Consider the following 14,761-nt stretch of genomic DNA (forward strand, 5'->3'; position numbering starts at 1 on the left):
GCTCTTCGGTGACCCTGGGGTATCTCCGGGTGCTGCTGATGACTGGTTACTGGGATTTGGGGTGGAGCCGTAGAGCTAAGGTTCTTCTAATTGAACTCTCCATGCTGGTTAGGTCTCTGCATAAACCCTACCACTTATAGGTGAAGTCATATTGGTGGGGTCTGAAAATAGATACACGCTACAGTGCATGCTAAGTTACCAGGAAAACGGTGTTAGAGGACTCTTTGTAAAGGGAAGGAGGGATTTGAAGGTAAAGGAAGTTTTTATAGTGATGAGCACACGTGTGAATTGGAATAGGGGAGGGAAGATGTCAGGTGACGAAAATAACAGTTATTAAAGTATGGAAGTGGAAAGTTCCGTGAGTGGGACACAGTCTGTTTTGGGGGCATATGAAATTAAGAGCCTGGCATTCAGTTTGTGGAAACCTTGGTAGATTACTGTTTTGTGTTTTTTTTGGCACCTACATGATGAAAATCAATAAGGATTGACGTACGTTCTGAAGCTCAGTTATAAAGCTCAGTCCTCACAAAAAGAAGGTTGAGGGCACTTGTAAAGTTCTGTGGGGGGTTGAGAGGGAGGGGACCATTGGAAATTGGGAAAATCTTGGCCATCCATTAGAAGTTTTATTGCTGCAGTATAGGTAGTGGCTTTGGAAATAAAACAGAGAGGAACAATGATTGAACACGGAGGTCATCCTATGGGTACCTCATTGTATCTACACCTTAGGATAATACCATTTAAGGGTAGATGAGAGTCTGGCAACTTTCTGAATTTCACTTATGTACGATAGCCTCCGTTTCTTATTTATATGGAGCTAAAATTTTTCTGTGTTGTGAAAGTTAAACAGCACTGACTTTAAAGTAGAACATCTGGTCGGTTTTCAGGGGCCAGTTGAAGCCTCATGGATTTTTCTCCTCCCTAATCTCAAACCAGAAATAGTCTGGACATGTTATGGAATGCTGCATGGTCATGTTACGGAATTTGTGATTTTCTGTCTCCTATTTGTCTTTTACTAGATGGTACTATCTTTCAAATCTGGTGCGTGATGCTTTGGTGGGGCTAAAAGCCTATCTGACGAAACATTTAAAGGAGGTTTTGCCACAGTCCCTCGTGATTAAATAGTGTTCTTCAGTAACTTCTCTCTTCCAGCTACCGCTTAGAAAGAGGAAATAGAGCAGATGAAGACATTCTAAGTTGTTGCAACAGTGAGAATAAAAGCAAGGAAATAGGAAAATGCAAGAGATACAGTGTGGCTGTGAGTCATTTTGACTTGCGCAGGGTTTTTGCATGAGGCAGGGTTTTTGCATGAGACGGCTGGTAGGTAAGTTGCTAGAAAATTGAAAAGGCCCTTGGGTGCAGGTCTGTGTGTCCTCATATGCAATTGATGGTATTTGAGCAGGTGATAGCACGAGATGTTATCGGGGAGTTGAAGCTAGCCTGGTTGGAATTAAGGGTAGGTGGTGGGGGAGACACATAAGAAGTGGGGTATATGGTCATAAGGACTTGGCCAGGTGTCATGCGAATTGGGAGACGGAAGGGTAGATGTTGGTAGTAGTGAAGGAAAAATAACAGTTGTGGACTCAAAAGTGAGGAGAAGAATATGGTTCAAAGGGTGTGTGAGGTGTGACAAGTTCGCGAACTCATCCTAGAAAAAGTGCTACACACCTCATTGCTGAATATCACTATGGTCACCTTGAAGTACTCCCCTGGGGAAGCTGTGCACCGACGCCAGCGCCCAGTCCACCCTTCAAAGCAATTTTGAACTCCTTTTCTGGAATGGCCATCAGAGCTGTCGTCGTACTACCCTTGATGTCCTGAATGTCATCAAAATGTCTTTCAGTATTTCCTTTATCTTCAGGTAAAGAAAGAAGTCATTGGGGGCCAGATCAGGTGAGTAGGGAGGATGTTCCAATACAGTTACTTGTTTACTGGCTAAAAACTCCCTCACAGACAGTGCTGTGTGAGCTGGTGCATTGTCGTGATGCAAAAGCCATGGATTGTTGGCGAAAAGTTCGGGTCGTCTAACTTTTTCCCACAGTCATTTGAGCACTTCCAAATAGTAAACTTGGTTAACTGTCCAGTTGGTTCAACTTCATAAGGAATAATCCCTCTGATATCAGAAAAGGTTAGCAATAGCATTGCAGCAAGTTTGCGAACTTAATCTTTACTCCCAATCGTATACCCAGGTTCAGTTCCCAGGATGGCAGCATTAGGCAAAAAAAGATAACTGAGAGAAAGCATTGGTTTGGGGTTGTATTGGTCCATTCATTGTATTGGTCCATTCAGGCTGTCATAACAGAATATCACAGACTGGGTTTGTTTAAACAAAAGAAACAGTTCTGGAGGCTGGAGCAGTCCCAGATCAAGGTGCTTGGGGGATGGTTTGTGTAGGGCCTCTCTGTTCCTGGCTGGTAGACGGCTGCCTTCTTATGGTGTCCTTACGTGGCCTTTCCTCTATGTGTGTGTTCCCGCTGCCTTTTCCTGTCCTTATACGGTGCCCTGTTGGATTAGGGAGCCATCCTTATGACCTTACTAACCTTGATTATGTCCTTGAAGGCCCGATCTCAAAATGCAGTCATACTGGGGTTAGCATTTCAACATATGAATTTTGGAACACCTTCAGCCCATGACAGGGGTAAAGGTTTTTAATTCACCCAGAGATGAAGAGATTCATCTCTTGTCCTTGCGTTTCTCATTCATAGTTTTCCTTCTTCAGTGCAGACGAGAAGTGCTTTCTGATCTTTACGGCTGGTCATAGGCTCCTTGCCCCACCCCGGGGACTGGGTGGTTCCAATGTGGTGATTTTTTTTTTTTTTGCCCTTTCTCTCTATACAACAGCTTCTGACCCACCCTGCTTTTTAAAGTTGGGTTTTGACAATTGATTTCTTCTCTCATCTCAATTTTGTAGTCTGACCTCTTGTTACAAACTGCTTTTAAAGGGATTGTGCTTATGCTTTTAAAGCCACTTAAACAGAACATGTATTTAGAAGACGCGATGCTTTTGCCACAGGTGTCAAGAGGGTCTTGGCAGTGTTTTCTGCTGAAGTGTCTGCAGCCCCGAGACCCTCTGCGCCTCCTTTCCTTGGAGAACATGGGGATCAAGTGTCCACTATGGAACCTGTGGTAGCTTTGTTGCAAGTGCTGAGGGTGTGAGGTTTGGGGCATTTTTTGCTTGTTTTGCTTTGAGCTTACCCAGAGCACACACCTGCAAGTCCCCTTCTGAATGAGGCCCTGGTTTTCAAACTTAAGAGAAATGAGCAGTGGAACCCTAATGTGGAAAACAGAAAATCAAAGCTCTGAAGTAAACAGCTAACACTCAGGTGTGTTACGCAGCTCGTCACTTTCTAGTTCCTGGCCCTGATCTAACTCACCTGTTGTTTTCCTGTCTCTTCAGGGTAACCATCAGAGATGCCACCTTTAACTTGCTTGTCTTGGGGGAAGGCAGCGTGAGTTTTAGCTTTCTCTAGGCTGGGTTTATAGGTGTTTGTGAATTGAGTTGTGGGAATGGCGTGGAGCCCGAGATGGTTATTATCCCATTTCCTTCAGTCAGAGTTTTAGTGTAGCCTCATTTTGTTTGAAAGTGAATTCCCAGGGCAGCTGATAGGCCTGTAATTAATCCTAACTAGAAAATCCATTCCAAAGCCAAACTCGCTCTGTTTGCTGAGTGCAGGCACAGAGTCGGAAGTGTGTGGGTCTCAGAATGTGGGTTCAAATGGTTTGGTGAAAATAGCCCCAGTCTTTCCATAAATCAAGAGTTTCGGTGTGTTTTTGTGCCCTTTCTCCTAATCTTGTCCCCACGAAAGTTGCTCAGTTTTAGGATTCCCTCTCTGATCTCTTCCTTCATCATAATGCCTAGGTCTGCTTTGTTTCCAGCACAAAACAAAAGAACAGCAACAGGACTGTCCTTTGCTTGTAGAGTGGTTCTCAAGACAATGATTTAGGAGGAACTGTCTCATTTGCTGAAAGGCTTGGTTTTTATTTTGTTTTCCTTCTTAGCAGCTACTGCCATTTTATGTGTCTCAGTGGGTCATACAAGCATTATAGCTGTTTCTCTCTGAAAACTGTTTTTAGGAATTGGTAATTCACCCCTTACCTCTGAGCGCCCTACTTCTGCAGTCAAGAGAGGGTTAAAAACACAGCTCTTGTAAAAACAACTTCAAATTATCTTTCTCTCCTTTTGTAAACTCTAGTTAGTAAAGGATTGAAAGATATAAGAAGTTAATTCTTTTTACAATTGTACTCTTTATTTTTGCCCCATCTTGGTCCCCTCTCCCCCTCTGTTGAAGAATGCTTATTTTTTTGGGGAAGGAGAGAGACCCTTGTCACCAACTAGGTTTCCATTTTAATGAGTGGACATGATAGCTTGTATAACACAACAAATTATTCAGGAAGCAATTGCTTGCCTTGCGGAGTGTGAGTTTAAAGATCATGTAGCTAGCTAAAGGATGACTGACTAAGTGTGGGGAATCATCTGATGACAAAATAAAGTATGTGGAAAGGAAAGTGAAGTTGGAAATCTTGCAGACTACCAAGCTTTAGATTTGGCAGGTGTCAGATTTTAAGTTGTGTGGGCTATTTTGACTAATAATTCAAAGTTTAACCAGTCCTATTACTGGATTGGTTTCCTAAATATTATTTGGCCCCAAGAATTCAGTTGAGATAGAGTATCATTTAATATATAATTTTATACATAAATTTGTATACAGGTTATATACATTTAATATATCACTTACGTAAGTTCAGTAACCATTTGTCCAATCACTATCCATGGTGTACATTCCACCTTACTATTTAGGAAAAATGTTAATGTTTTCCGTGGCTGCATCTAGCTTCCTTGGGTACTGGCCTGGGCTGTTGTAGACAGTACTGTAATTGAAAATAGCAACTGAATAGTCAGGTCAAAGCTTCTGTTCTACATTTACTGAGTCTTTCAAACTGTTGGGGGTGTAAAGTTGTAATGGTGAAGGGAAAATGTTGGGGTACTATTTTCTTATACTGCACTCTATTAGAATACGGAAGCGCTGCGTTTTATTTTATTTGGATTATCTCATTCCTTCTAGTAAGTGAGCAAGATATGTGATTATTTTCTCTACTTTCTAAGTGAGACTTAGAATGGTGGCATGCCAGAGGGTCGCCACAGAGCTCCTGGTTGTAACCATTACGCTCGGTCTGATGGTTCCGCGAGTCTGGCTCGTCATCTGTCCCTTCCCGTCTTTTGTATCTCTGTCCATGGACTTTACATTAGTCACTGTTACTCCTTCCTTAGCTTCCTCCTCAGATTCATGTCCCTTTTGTCACCTTCATTATAAAAATCATTTTGTCCCCCTTCTTCCCTGCAGTCTTAAAAGTACAAATTTCCTGGCCTATGCTTGGTGCTCTCAGCAGAATTGCAATTGACTTGCTTGGCCTTTTCAGTCTCGGCTCTGGCGAGACTTGACCTGGATGTTCTCTTGCCTGGCTGGCTCTGCCTCCACAACGTCCCCTATGGTCACCGTCCTGTTTGCCCCCAGAGCCTTTCTCTGTCTCTGATTATTGGACTCTCGTCTGTTCTGTACCACCCAGCTGAGATCCCACTTGTTTTATGAAGGTCTTTGCAGTGGCTCTCAACCTTGGCTGCACATGAGAACCAAATGGGGTGTTCAAATACCGGTGTCTGGGCCCTTAGGAGAGATTCATATTTAATTGGTCTGGGGAAAGCCAGGCATTGGTGGTTTTAATTGCTTTATGGATGTGGTACAAAGGGCATGGGCTTTACAATCTGATAGACCTGGATTTACAAGTTGTGTAGTTCTGGGCAAGTCAATATTTTCTAAGCCCATTTCTTCATTAGACGAATAGGGATAAAATCACCCATTTCCTTAGGTTGCTAAGATCACAGGGAACTGTGCCCCTTCGAGCATTCAGCACGTTGCCTGGTATCCCCTACATGACACTTACGGTAGCTGTCGTCTTTCTCACCCTATCCAACAATGCCTTCTTCCTTTTCCAAACGCCCACATTCTTTCTCACCGTTGCCATCTGTATTGTGCCTTGTCTTTCCCATTAGAATTTGTTTATAGGTCTAAGGTCCTCAATGATGTTTTTTTATTCCATGGTGTGCTTAAGTAAAAGCGTAGCTCTTAAAATATATTAGACATGAAAAGCTTCCAAAGAAAAATAGATTCATAGCATCAAAATTTTTTGAATGGGAAAGCAAACTGGGTCATGGGGGTGTCGTTTTAAAATTTCAGTGGCTTAGATTTTTAAAAGGCTTTGTTTTTTTCCTTGCTGCTAAAGACTATGTTACTAAAACCACTGCAGCTTTCCCGCTGAGACACTTCTGGAACACTTTTGTCTTAATTTTTGTCGTAATATGCTCCTTGATATTGTTACCTGAAGTTTAATTCCCTTTCCCTCCCCCTCCAAGCTACTTACAGCTTCAGGGTGACTTTCTGAGTGATACAGTCTTATCTCTAGTGATAAAGGGCAGATCAACACCGGTGGAAAGGGATAGCTGTCTTTCTGTTTTTAAAAGTTGGGTTTTTATTGAACTGCATTTTTTTTTGTGGGGGGGAGGGTAAAAAAGACTTTTTCTTCCTTAAAACTCCCATTGTTATTCTCCTGAAATGTCAGGAATCACCTTTGGATTGTCATCATTTTAGCAGTTCAGAGTTCATGTAGATTTCTAAAGCATGTCTTATAAATCTTGGTCTGAAATAAGTATCGGAGTTCCTTGCCTGGAATAGTCTGAGCTGCATAGTTCATCTCAATATAAATTCGATCCTTGTTGCTTACATCATTTGGATAGAATTAGGTATTAAGGGTTTAATCTTCTTGCAGTTACCTTCACTCCCCTGGTGTATATGTGTTTTTAAACTACTTTTCTTTTTTTGTGTTACTTTTAGTGCCCATGATACAGGTTTTCACAGCGATTCTTCTGGAAGGTGACTTTTCTTTAGTAACAGAGATAAATGCTCTGGTACAGACACAAATGTTTCTGATGTCCTTGGAAAGATTTCGAAATCTCTCAGGTTCAGCTAGCTTGAGACAGTTAGTGTCCAAAATAGAGCGTAGCGTCAGTGAAGACCAGCCAGGCTGTTCTTCCAGGAGATCAGTCAGCATTCTGGGAGAATTTCTCTTCAGTGACCCCATCTGGCGACCTTCAGGGCACAAAAGAGTAATTCTTACTTAGGTTACTGTTTCTTCTTTGGGCCTGTAAACTAAGTGAAAAGGTTGAAATAAGCTTCCTTGGAGTGGGGCCCAGGGTCACACCAATTCTATGCAGAATTCCATAAACTGATCAACTGTTTTTCTTACTGTCTCCCCTCTCCAGTTTTAACCTGTTGTTCTGCTCAGCCTGAACCTGGTCAGATGCTACAGAAATGTCTGTTTACAGGTTGACCTGGACCTTGAACAGCTGCTAATTGGCAAAGTAGGTACAGGTTTCTGGGTTATAGCTCATTAGTGCCTGTGGTGGGAGTTCTGGGTTAACCAGACACGAAGCAGTGAGAAATGAGTTACAGTGGCTCCCTTGTTATTTTTGTTTCCACAGTAGCCTTAAAAAGGTACACTATAAGAATTGGAAAATATGTGATTAAAAATTAATGTTTTCTTTTTTACTGTAATTGGCTTCTCAAGGCAGTTGTAATAACTTAAAAGATTGTAAGTCTTTTTTGGTCCTGGAGGACATAGACTTGAATTCATCAAAATTCTCAGTATAAATATCCTTTGGTCTGTGCATTGGCCCTCTTGTTTTGCTGTTGAATAATATTCAGTTGTGTGAATGTATGACTGTATTTATCTTCATATCTTCCTTCCTGTTTATCTTCCTTGGTAAGCGCTGGAGTTTCCATGTTTTTGCTTTAATGAACTCCCTTTTGGTGGCTCCCCACATTCTCCCTACTCTCTCTGTAATAGTTATTCCTCAGTGTATTTCTCAGGCAAGTACAATAAAAAGTAAAAGTGTACGTAGTGGGGAGAGGACTGGGAGACTTGCCAACTCTGTTTTGCCCAGGAAAGGCTCTGGAATCTCTGTTATCACTGCCATTTGCTGGATGTTTTAGACACCCGAAGCAGAATGTTCATAATTTCAGAAGTGAACTTGAATGTTTCACTTTACAAAAAAGTCGCCACATTTTTCCATTTTGTCCTGAATAGGGAATATTATTCCAAAGTGTCTAGTTAAGTGCTTCACAGTTAAGTCTGAGCCTGCTTATTTTCCCTACAGACATTAAATGTCCCTTGTACATTACTAATTTACTGAGCTGATTTTCCAAATTAATTTCCCGATTTAAAAGCTAATGGGCAGTGTGGAGTAATGGGAGCTAATAGGCTGGGGCCGCACCTTTGCCCCTACCTACTTTAGGAACCCTGAGCCAATCTCTGGGCTTCATTTCCTTCATTTGAAAAAAGGAATGGAGAAGCTGGATGGATTTCAAGATCTCTCTAGGTTAAGGTTCTACAATAGTAAAATTCTGATTACTGGGCTTCCAAATTGTGTACCGTGTTTCCCCAAAAATAAGACCTAGCCGGACAATCAGCTCTAATGGGTCTTTTGGAGCAAAAATTAATATAAGACCCGGTCTTATTTTACTTTAATGTAAGACAGGGTCTTTATAATATAATATAATATAATATAATATAATATAATATAATATAATATAATATAATATAATATAAAATACAACACCAGGTCTTATATTAATTTTAGCTCCAAAAGACGCATTAGAGCTGATTGTCTGGCTAGGTCTTATTTTCGGGGAAACAGTACGTGACTGTTTCCCATCCCAGGGAAGAGTGCAGGTTGTATCTTATTACCTACCATTCACTCCCACCACACCTAGCATGTTGCATGGCACGGTCCCCTCCCTCCAAAGACTAAGAATCACATGTGTATAAACGTGTTATCTTTAGGTCTCAGTTTACATGTCACTGCTCTAGAGAGGCCATTTGTGATCACCCTACCCATGTAATGCCCATAGATTCTTATTTTTTAAGGCATATATTTCGTTTTGTCATATGCCGTAGAGTTTGCTCGTTTAGTATGTGTCTCTCTTGCTAAGGTCCCTGAGTGCCTGTCTTGTGGACTGCTGCCATAGTAGGTGTTTATTAAATGGTTGAATCCGTGCGTGGCTCATCCCCTGTTGGAACATATAACAACAGATTAACTAGTGCATAGGCCCTTTCTCTGAACCTTCGTTGCTTTTACCCCCCTGTCATCCACATACAATCCTTCCTCCTCCACTTCCCAGATCGTGCTCTGTGTGGTGGATCTGCATGCGTTCTGTTCTGTGCTGGACGCTCCGTGGGAACTCCTTCTCTGAGTCATCTTGAGTATCCAGCACAGTGCGTGCTCCAAGCTTTGCATATTTGAAAGAATGTGAATGTCTTTGTCCTTCAGATGTGTTGGTATCTGAGGCGCATCTATTTTTGCCATTTCCTTGTCCTTCTGGCGTACGCCTCATTGGAAAGTTTCATGTGCACGGATTCCCTGACGCCTTTTGTTCAGTAACGAACCTTATTCTTTTCAGGTGGTTGTGTGGCCACTTGGTCATTGGCCAGCATTGGACACGTTTGCCATGCTGTCCCAAGTTCTGTATGTTTCTTCAGTTTAACTTCTTTGGTTTTGCTTGTAGTCCCTCCATTTAAAAGGCTCCTGGATGATACGCTGAGCTCTTGCTGTCTTCCATCCTTGGCGCTATGAGTGTTTTATGTTCACTTAGTTCTGTGTTTATTTGAGCAGTCAAAGTTAACAGGTGAGGGATGGATTGCGCTGCCCAGAGGCTCATTAGGGTGTGGAACGACTCCGTCTTCAGAGTAGAGGTCGGCTACCTTTCCAAGTATTGGAATACGTTTCCAGACGTTTCCTGCTGTTTCGAAGTATGAGGTTGTTGGATGCATAGAAAATGAGAGAGGCTGTCTCTCCAGCCAAATATTAAGTAAGCCATTGGCGTATTTGGGGACCCAGCTGAGCTCTCAATAAGGAGAGGGGGTGAGGGCCCATTGAACAGCTGAGATGAGAAGCTCGGAGGGAAGGAAATGGCTGATAAGATATCTGCAAGATTGGAAGAAATTTGGCCGCCTCCTGCTTTTTTCCCCAGTCCTCCCCCCACTGCCCACTGGCGCCTCCACCTTCAGTGCTGGGGAGTTCCCATCTTCAGTTACACTTTCTCCTGTGCCCAAGTCTGTTTGGTAGGCTTGCAAACTGCTTCTTTTTCGTCAATTCAGGTAGGATTGCCTCATCAGCAGACTATACCAGGGAGTATTTGGCTGTGCGAAGTGGCTTTCTTGGTGTGGTTTGGTACATACTCATCTTCTTCGCACTTACTTTTAGTTCATGGTTCTGGCTCTTTAAAGTGGCCTGCTCTCTGCTGCGCTTTCAGGAATACCAGGCACTCGGTGCGAATCGCAGGTCGGTGTCCCCTGCTTGCCCGGGATAAGGCCCCGTGTTGAGCACGGTGCACGGCTCGGAGCAGAAGCCGACCGTGTGTGTTAGTTGTGACGTACCGCAGGACAGCCGTCCTCTGTGGTTCTTCCATTGGCATCTGCGTGTCACCCACCCGCTACTTAGCAAGAAACCGGAGTTTGAACCCGTGTCTGCGTCAGTATTTTTACGTGAAACAAACTTGACTCACATAGTCTATGCTGTCTGCTGTGGTGGTTTAAATATTTGATACTTGGCGCTTACTGTATGAGCGTATTTGGTCAGCTTACAGGCAAATGTACGGTAGAAAACGACCCACTTTTTGACCGACTGAGGAGAGTGCGGCCTGCAGTGTGTTTGTGTCTCTTTGTTAATGTGAATTTCCCAAGTGAAGTTGATTGGAAGAGCTTGACCCCAGTATAAGTTAGAGATGAGTTAGAAATGTGCTGTTAGCAGGGAGAACATCAGAGCAGAAAGTTGTTCTCAAGGTTAGTGTCTGAGACACAATACTTTGGATAGGATTTTACAATTTTTATAAGCCATTCTTTTATCTATTATTTAACATATCTCTTATAAAAACCCTGTTTGCTAGTCAAAGTGGGAAAAACCTATGCTTTATAGATGAGGGAAGTTATTGAGGTTAAAAATTTGTCAAAGATCACAAAGCTGCTGAGAAATACAATTAGGACTGGCATCCAGCTTCTTTACTTCATATGGGCCTTTTCTTTTATTCTCTCCTTATCTTCCTTAGTTGTCTGTTGGACTAGGACCTAGGAAAGAGATACTCGCCCCCAGAGGTCACTTCCCAGCCGTGACTTTGGTTGATGTGAAAGCTTAAACTCCAGACTTCCTTGGCATGCTACACCGTACTGAGACCTGTCTTATCGAAACCTGTTATCTTGACCTTGATTTACCTGGCTATATCTTTAACTCTTCTGAAGAGCTGACTTCAGCCTTCATTATAATACAGATGGAAGCATTTTGTTCTGATATTTTAGACATGGGAAATAGTAGCTGTCCTTGGGAGCTGCTGTGGGTTACACATAATTTTGATTTGAGTTTAGACTGATCCAGTGCACTTATTTCTGTAACCTTGGCCCTTAATGAAGAATAAATAAGAATTTTAGTGTGGGCCAATATAATGTGAGCACCTCTTATCTGATGTTCACTTATTCTAGAGTTTAACTCTTATAAAGCCATAGTAAATTGACCAAAAATATCATGAGAAAGTGATTAGACAAAGATGCATAAGGACTCAGTACATACAAACTTTGTCAAATTGGAGGTATTGGTCTTTAGTGTGTAGAAAGCCTTTTATCTAAGTTTGTTAGGCTGAAAACTTACCTTAAGGGTTAATAATAATCAGGTGTGAAGGGGAGAACACAGATACCTTGTCCATGTTTATATTTAAATAAAATGTCAGAATTTCAGTTTTTTTTATTTAGTAAGTTCTCTATTGTGACTGCTTTGTCTTGGAATCTCATACACTAGATTAGTAAACATATAAAATTATTATAGTGTATTATTTAATGTCAAATGTTGGTCTGTTCCCAGTTCACATATTGTACAACCCTGGGAGAAGAGAATTGACCTAAATTACATCTGAGACATTGCAGAATGGGCAGTATGCTCTGGATGTTTAGGATCCCATGCTGCCTCCTCTCACTAGAGAATGGATTGGAAGTTCATGAGGATTTTTTTTTCTTTCTTTTTTTTTGTTTTTAGGAAAATTACCATGGATTCTGGGGGAAAAATCAATAGCATTAAAGTAGTACTCGGCAACCTTAAAGATTTGCAGTTGATAGAGAATAATTTAATGTGCCCTATAAAACCCTCAATTTTGGAGTTCCTCGGCTTTTTATTTTTAGCTGTGGCTTTTTAGTTAATGCAAAGAGGTGAAAGTATAGTTTTCTCCTAGTTGCTGCCTGAAATTCCTGAAACTTTCCACGCTGAAAGACTTTTCAGTTCAGGAGAGTCTTGGGAAACTCACTAGGCATTGGGGGTGGGTGGGGGTGCTTGCTCTTGGTTCCGACCTCTGTTTCTAGAGAATTCTCTCTTTCTAGAGAATTGGAAAGAATGGTGAGTTAATTACCTCAGGACTTGAACCACATTGTAATTGCTCTGATATTGTGAAATGGATGTAGGGACAGTTTTGCAGTACTTGGAAAACTTGCACCTGAAACAAAATAGCAACTTCCGTGCTGTGGAAGACTGCACTGGCCCTGCCTCCCCGCTCCGGTGGGTCATTTCCTCAGCCACCTTCCTGCTGGCAGCCACACTGGTAATGCCTCCAGTTTTCAGGTAGTGCTGTTGGCAGGCCCAGCCACTGAAGGTCTGTCCCACCACCTGCCCCCTCTGCCAGTTCCAACCAGGTTTTCATGGGGAGCCATTGGTTAAGCTGAAGGAGCAGGAAGAGCGGGAAGTAAAGACCTCGTCTTTACACTTCTGTTTCTCCTTTCACTCTGTTCTACCTCCGAAATGGAACTGTGGTAGGTCACGAGAGACAGTTTTTAGAGAGTTTGATATTGAAGTTTGTTTATATTAATCCAAGGGCTTCTGGTAAAATGCAAGGTGATCTTTACTTTTTTGTGTGCTTGTGCCCCGCTCCCCCCCCCACACTTGATGAGCTCCGCCCCTTTCTTTCTGGGATCAGAATATTTACCGTGTTTCCCTGAAAATAACACCTAGCCCGACAATCAGCTCTAATGGGTCTTTTGGAGCAAAAATTAATATAACACTTGGTCTTATTTTACTATAATAAAAGACTGGGTCTTTAATATAATAATATAATGTAATATAAATAATATAAGACCGGGTCTTATGTTAATTTTTGCTCCAAAAGATGCATTAGAGCTGATTGTCTGGCTAGGTGTTGTTTTCGGGGAAACGGGTGCTTTAGTTGGAGTTAATGTTCTCCTCGGTCTCAAGAAGTGGCAGGATACATTTACTTCTTCGTGGACAGGATGGCTTTCTAGTCCCAATTCAGAGCAGTGTAGCATGCCAAAATGCATCTCATTTTAGAGCGCGTCGATGCATGTGGCAGTCATGTTAGGGTATGTAGTGACACAGAATGGAAGCTTTTCTGCTTCATTCTTTCTTAAGGATATTCCTCGAACTATTTCATAGATGCTGAGGTCTAAAATTAAAGACCCTGAGTTTAGATGATATGTGTCCGATGGTTCAGAGGAAGTCACCCCACTTCAGCCCATTATTAGTTGTATTAGGTTAGTGCAAAAATAATTGTGGTTTAAAAGGTTAAAAGTAATCGCCAAAGCCGCAGTTACTTTTGCACCAACCTCGTGCCTCTGAGCTGTCTCTGAGGTGCCATTTTCAGGCAAGTTGCACCAGGAATCCTTGCCTCCTACCCCCCACCCCCCACATGTCAGCACTGGTCTTCTGACCAGCTCGACCGTCAGCCGGAGCCCCCGCTCCTGCACAGGTGACCTTTAGGCTGTGATGTTGGTTCACTTGAGATTCAGCCCCTGCAGGAACCAGGACCTTCAGGCAAAGGAGTGAAGCTGGTATGAGGGGAACTGCAGAGAACACGCTCCATTTAAAGGGCAGCCTGCTGGCCGGTGGCTCTGTGGGAATGTGGCTTCTGGTGCCAGTCTCTTTTTGTTTGTTTATTTTTTAAAGAGAAACCAGAGGTGGTTTTTGTTTGTTTTTTTAATAAATGTGAAGTTGCTAAATTGGTCAAGGTCTAAATGTTGAATGCTACTAATTAAAAAAGAAGGCGGCATTGGATGGACCAGGTGACCCGTTTGCAGATGAATCTGCCGTCTGGCTTCCAGTTGTGACGTTGGCCTGGAGATCTCCAGGGGTGTTCATTGCGTGGCTGCTGCTTCCCACTGTCTCCTGGTTGTCGGCCAGGAGGCGTGTGCATGGCCATGTGTGGTTACTGACGACTGGTTTTTGTGTGACCGTTTGTTATTTCTCCTTTCTGAGTTTGTGCATGGTTTATTTAAGCAGGGTCTATTGTTGTCTGTTAATTTTATTTTTGGCTTTATTAACTATGCTCATTAGACTCCGCCGTTTGTTTGAATGCATATGTACTTAGGAAGACTTGACTTCCTTCCTCCTTGTGTTCTCTCCCCCCGGCAGCCGCTGTTGTCTTGTTCACCACGCCAGTGGGTGCACGGTGAGCTTTATACCACAAAGAATGTTGAAAGTGGCCACCTGGCTGTGGTCGTTTCTGTTGGCCATGTTGAATAGGTATTAGTTAGTGTGTAGCCAATCCTGACAGGTAAATAAGAGGATTCATTTGTTTGCATTTTGGTCAGTTCTTAATATAGGAGGCCGGCCAACTGCCGTTAGTCTCAGCAAGTCAAGCATCTGGGTCATTTTCAGTTAGAACAGAAG

The 14,761-nt window shown here is 42.5% G+C and overlaps 1 protein-coding gene across 16 annotated transcripts in view; it reads left to right on the plus strand.

Annotated features, from left to right (window-relative positions):
* The window catches only part of ELAVL2 (ELAV like RNA binding protein 2), a 155,304-nt gene that overhangs the window by 54,929 nt on the left and 85,614 nt on the right, over positions 1–14,761 (plus strand). The window contains exon 1 of one of the 16 annotated variants that reach the window (XM_033123857.1): positions 7,344–7,411. The exons of the other annotated variants lie outside the window; for them this stretch is intronic. The gene's annotated coding sequence lies outside the window, so the exon portion shown is untranslated. Of the gene's footprint in view, positions 1–7,343; positions 7,412–14,761 lie in introns of those variants that run through there. 16 annotated transcript variants of the gene reach the window in all.

The sequence above is a fragment of the Rhinolophus ferrumequinum genome, chromosome 12 (assembly GCF_004115265.2).
Source record: "Rhinolophus ferrumequinum isolate MPI-CBG mRhiFer1 chromosome 12, mRhiFer1_v1.p, whole genome shotgun sequence".
Lineage (NCBI taxonomy): Eukaryota > Metazoa > Chordata > Mammalia > Chiroptera > Rhinolophidae > Rhinolophus > Rhinolophus ferrumequinum.